Source organism: Lycium ferocissimum, chromosome 3 (assembly GCF_029784015.1).
Source record: "Lycium ferocissimum isolate CSIRO_LF1 chromosome 3, AGI_CSIRO_Lferr_CH_V1, whole genome shotgun sequence".
NCBI classification, from domain to species: domain Eukaryota; kingdom Viridiplantae; phylum Streptophyta; class Magnoliopsida; order Solanales; family Solanaceae; genus Lycium; species Lycium ferocissimum.
This window is the reverse complement of record NC_081344.1, coordinates 22112806-22119180: the sequence shown is the minus strand read 5'-3', so window position 1 is coordinate 22119180 and position 6375 is coordinate 22112806.

Here is a 6375-nt window from a genome sequence, read left to right as displayed (position 1 = left end):
AGTAAACCGACAAACCGATAAACCGAGTCAAATCGAGAAAAAAAACCGATTAGTGATTTGGTTTGACTTGGTTTGGTGTTGGAAAAAAAAAACCCGACCATAATTGGTTTGGTTTGGTTTTAACTAAAAAAAGTCAAACAGAACCAAACCAACCCGACATTACATGTATTCAAATTTTAAAATATTTTATACATAAAAATATTTATTTGTAATGTAATTTATAAATATTTCTTAAATTTTTTTCGTAGTTCTTTAACGATTATCATATTATTCAAGCTTGAACTTCGAATTTTGAATGTCAATAAGTTTTATATCCTATGGATGTTAGTAACTCAAATAAAGTCCAACCCAAATAAAGTTCAAGCCAAAACTAACTCAACACTAATGCTAACAAAAGAAATTCAATTTACTATTAGGAATGGCAATAATGTTGGATATCTTTCTTCAGTTTTGCATAATTTATTTAGAGAGTGAAAAAACATAACTTAAGTTTTATTTCTTTGTCATGTAATTAATACTTATTAGCCGTACTTATTTTAGCATGACTTAGTATTTTTAGATTATGGTCATTTTCTTTATGGCTTGTTAATTAGCAATATTTATTTTGACCGAATTTATTAGCTTTTGTTGAATATTTTAATAAAATGTCATCACTCTTCTCACATTTTGTGTTATTTTCTTAAGAAACACCTTAATTATATAGTTGTATCTTACTAGAACTAAAGAAATATTTGAAGTAAAAGTTATATGTTTTGTATCAAGATTATTCCGAAAAAAAATCCGAAAAATCCGAGGAAACCGAATAACCCGAGAAAACCCGAGGTTGAAAAACCCGAATTTTATTGGTTTGGTTTGGTGTATAAATTTAAAAACCCGACGCAATTGATTTGGTTTGGCGTTTAAAAAATCCGAACCAACCCGATCCATGTATACCCCTAACAAGGACCAAAATAAAAATTTATAAATCATTGAAGTACCAAAATTAATGCTTTCCATAAGTACTCGAGTTACTCAGAAATTATTACACTTTGTACTTATCCAAAAAGAGGGTTAGCTACCCTAAACACCTTTGTATTATTATTCTTCGTGCATTGTCTCTCTCTGACTTGAACATGAGAACAGAAGAATTAAAAACTTTCTTCAGACCAAAAAAAAAAAAAAAAAGAACTTTCTATTTACAGAGGAAAGTTTTTATCTCCCCAAATATGGTAACAATAAAAGAATGAAAATGAAGGAAAGAACTCATGTTGCTATAATTTCTTCCAAAAAATCTTGCATTTTTATTTCTTTAAATTTGCGTCATCACCAAGCAACTAAATTACCTCTTAAACTATCTTTGGATAAATTACCTCTTAAACTATCTTTGGATACTTTTATCGTCTTTTTGATTGTATTTCCTTATTTATAGGGTCAGACTCCACACCTCCATCGTTAAGTTTATCGCTTATAAGTTATAACCCCATAACTTTTTGAGATACATCTACATTCCCTCCTTCAGTATCCAAGTAAATTAAAAGTTTCATGTATTTTGTAATATTATCTTAACTGGGAAATGTAGTTATCCCTTTTTGTAGAGACGGTCCTGGATTTTTCCAACTTGAAGAGAGAGATGCGCCCATGCTACTTCCTTTTCTTTTGGTTTAATTTAGAGGATATGCTACCATAACTGCTATGTTTGGAAGAAGTGTTGAAGGGTGCTAAATATAATTAGCATGATAAAAGTAAGTAATTTTATTATTCAATCCTATATAGCATATTTGTAATCAACTTTATCTCATATAAGAGAAGTAGAAGTTGACTTTGTTACGTTTCATCAATATATAGAATAAACGTTATTATTAAAGTCAGAATCTCATTATTCATATATCAAATAAAGTATGTTCAACTCGTTTTAGTCAGGCCAGGCCTGTAAAGCATGAATCGTGCCATTTCATTCTTTTTATTATCTAATATCTATATGGTTGATACTAACTGTAAGATAGACATGTAGCTTATTAATAGCAGTAAAGTAATAGTAATATTAAATATTTCACAATAATCTAATCTATTCTTCAAATCCTTGGAAAACAAAATCATGCCAAACATTCACACACCTAATGTTCCAAACGTCCATAATATTTCGATCTCATCAAACATATTGCTATTTAGAGAACTTTCATAAAAATTCCTCTCTTCAACCAATAGCGGTGGTAACTCATATACTTTTATAAAGTTTAGTGAATAAGCAACACAACATAACGTATATTTGGGTGATTTTGACTTTACAATGTTGGTATGCACAAACTGTGTTATAGATGGAGAGAAGAAGATACCCTAGATCGGTTATTCCTAAATTGTTCTTTCATTAAATGAACATAATATTGTTCTTGTAAATAACATAACTAAGATATCCAATAATGAGTGTTGTTGCTGTGAAACATAAAGTTTTGAAATAATAACATCCAATGCCTGACACATTCCATCTATTAAGCTGAAGCCTGAAGCCAATAACAACCACGAACCTCATATAATAATAGTGATGTCGCCATATAAGTACGTATACACACCATGTCGACATCACGTAAAATATACTAGTATTGTGTATAACGAAGTAATAATAGAGAGTAGTCACATAATACCAAAAACACATTCGTAGTCACATAATACCAAAAACACATTCGTAAGTTATGGGTGGGTCTCAAGAAATAAAGCTTAGGTAAAATATAGTATACTAGTAGTTGTGTTTCTCTTTTCGAGTAAAATTTTAAGTCTGTCTTGAGCGAGTCACTTTTTATTCGTATTTAGAAGGTATTAGTTATAGATAAAGTTTCTAAACTGGTTATGTTATTCCTAAAGTACGAAATATATCTCCTTCAACCCATGCGCATCTCTCTATCCCCCAAATGACTATTCTTCTTTAATTTGCTCCACGAAAGAACAAAAAGGTAGGAAGACGAATTGATGTTGACCAACTTTGCTATGGATTTAAGTTATATATATTGATAATGTTAAATTTTATTTGGTTTGCATTGCATCAATATGGATCCAATAATCAACACGTTGGCCTCATTGCATCAATATGGATCCAATAATTTATTGGGTGTACATTCAGAAATGGATCTTTGAAGTGAAACGACTTCGTTCATTCCCGAGTTGATAATTGCCAGAGGACGAAGCCCAGTAATGGCACATCAGCTTGTATAGTAGATATAGAACAAAAACTGTTCAATCCTAATATACAAACAAATTAATCTCATCAGATTAAGAGAAATTAGTAAAAGTCTAGACTTTGTTACATTACTATTATTAAAAAGTGACAGCTGAGGTGTTTGTCTCAACATTATCATCAATCATATAGTTATTAGACAATAAAAAGAATGAAATGGCATGATTCACGACTTTATAGGCCTGACTATAACGAATTGAAGAACATATTTTATTTGATATTAAAGTGGCTATGACTTTGTTACATTGTATCTATATAATAAAAGTGGCCATTAAAATTATAATCTCATTATATCTAAATTAAAGCATGCTCATTTCGTTTTAGTGAGACCTGTAAGTTGTAAGTCGTGTCATGAAGATATTTCATTTTTTTAATATTCTTTACATATATATGATTGATCCTTAAACTTCTAACTTATGTGGATTGATTGATTCATAATGAGCTTTATATTTCTCTAACTATTAATAAACTAACACACGATATTCACCTACTATATATTTTCACAACATTTTTTTCCCAGTGTTTACACAACATTTCAATCTCATCATATATATATGCACACATTTCAAAACTAGAGTTCAATAAGAACTCTTTATCCTTCAATCAAACGGTAGCAAACTCATCAACACTTATAAATTAGTATATAAGCAACACAAGATCGATTTAACTTGGTGTGTCATTAACTTGAAAAAAAAAGAAGAAGTAAAAGTTGACTTTATTACGTTTATCAATATAATGAAAATTGTTAGTAAAGTCAGAAATCTCGTTATATGAAATAAAGTATGTTTAACTCGTTTTAGTCAGACCTGTAAAGTCGTAACAACCTGGCATTTCAATCTACCAATACCTTACATCTGTATGATTTATTCTCAAACTTCTGACATATTTAAATTAATTTATTTGTAAAGGGCTTATATGTTCTTCCAACTTGGAAAAAAAGGATGCTACATACATGGCATTCACCTATAATTGCCAAAGTCCACACAATGTAGATTTCATCAAAAGAAAATTATATATCTGAAAGTTAACCAATAACTCTTTTCTTCAACCAAATGATGGCAACTCATCAAATTTTATATAAATTTATTGAAAATAGCAACACCAACATAACTTATAATTTGGTTGTCTACTTTGACTTGACAATGTTTTTGTTCATCGTCCTACCACGAACAATCTTATAAACGGGTAAAAAGAAGAAGATAACCATGGCTATTCCCAAATTGTTCTTACCTTAGAAAAAATATATTGTTCCCGTAAGAAAAACAGCTATAAAATATACAAAAATGAGTGTCGTTGCACAGCTAAAACATGAAGTTATGGACTTATAACATTCAAATGTCTGACAGATTCCATTTATTGATTATGCTAACCCCAATTACAATTTACAAATACGAATCCTCGATTATACAATAATAATGATGTCGCCATATATGCAAGTATATACACACCATGTCGTTATCACGTAAAAAGATAAAAGAAATAGTACTATTGTGCATCTCTATGTGATAAGAGAGATTAAAGCTTCATCAGCACGATAGCATTGAGGTCTAAATCTTAATTATTCATATTTCAATTATTAAGTGATTTGTTTTTGAATGATTAGCTTCCTGATAATATTAAAACTTTGTCATATGTTTTAATTATTCAAATTCATTAAGTGATTGTAAAAGAAAAAGAATACACTTCATAATTAAGATGGATAATTACAATAACAACAACAACAACGCACCCATTGTAATCCCACAAGTGTGGTTTGGGGAGTGTAGTAGATATGCTCACATACTACCCTCCCTAGACTCCACTTGTGGGATTATACCGAGTATGTTGTTGTTTTTGTTATTCTAATTATCCATCTTAATTAATAATGAAGTGTATTCTTTTTCTTTTACAACCACTTAATGAATTTGAATAATTAAGACATATGACAAAAGTTCTAATATTATCAAGATGCTAATCATTCAAAAATTTCTACAAAAAGATATTTCACCATCCCGTCCGCTTTAACCGCTACCCATCGTCGCCTCGTCGGTGTCCACCGCTATCAACTACCACAATGCACCTTCCTCAACCGCAATAATTATAGTTAGCTATCACAAGTCATAACCACTAGCGACCAATCATTGCTACTGACCATTGTTAACCCCAATCATCGCAAATACCGGTCGCCGCTACTGTCTTAGCTATATGCACCATCATCCATCACAATTATTTGCCGCCACCACCAACTACCATCATCAACCACCACTGTTAATTACTACTGTCAACCACCATGATTTCTAATTACTACCAACAACCAACACCATTAGCCAATATGCCACTGCATGCAAGTAAACGCCCACAACCACCACCACTATTACCGCTAGTCAACAACCAGAACCACTAATGTCTGCAACTATCACCACCAACCACTATATAATTTCTTTTTAAAATAATTTTATTGATGTATTTTAAGATCAATTACTCCCTTTGGCCCAAAATAAGTGTCACCTTAGCAAAAAATATTTGTCCCAAAATTAAATAAGTGTCACCTTAAGAATTCAAGACAAAAATTGGCAAGTGTTTTCAACTAAGTCCTTAGCATTAAAGAAGTAGTTATCTATAACATTGCTCAATTTTCAAAAATATCTAATAAATAGGATAGTTTAGAAAACTCTGCATTGTATTTATTGATTTCTTAATTGGCGTGATTTTCACTAAGATGACACTTAGTATCCAATCTTCGTTCCAATGAAAACATCTCAATCTTAATACACATATTAATTGTCAATGTATATTCAGATTTAGACATCTTACGTTTGAAAACAAAAAACAGGCCTAAGTCATAGAGTATTGAAGGCAATTTGAGTTACGGGTGGGTATTAGGACATAAAGATTATGTAAAATATTAGGTCTATCTTGAGTCACATATTTATTCGTATTAATAATTAGAATGTATTAATTAATTAATTAATGAATTATAACTTATGTTTTTACGACTCGCCGCGCATTTACCACTGGTTATGTTATTCTAAAATACGAAAAATATTTCTTTCGAACCAGTGACTCCAATTTTTTTTTTTGGCCCCCAACCCACTCAAAGAACAAAAGATAAGAATTGATAACCATATATATTTTTCACAAATTTCGAAATCAAATATATAATGGCTTTTAAAACAAAATTAGTGGTATTT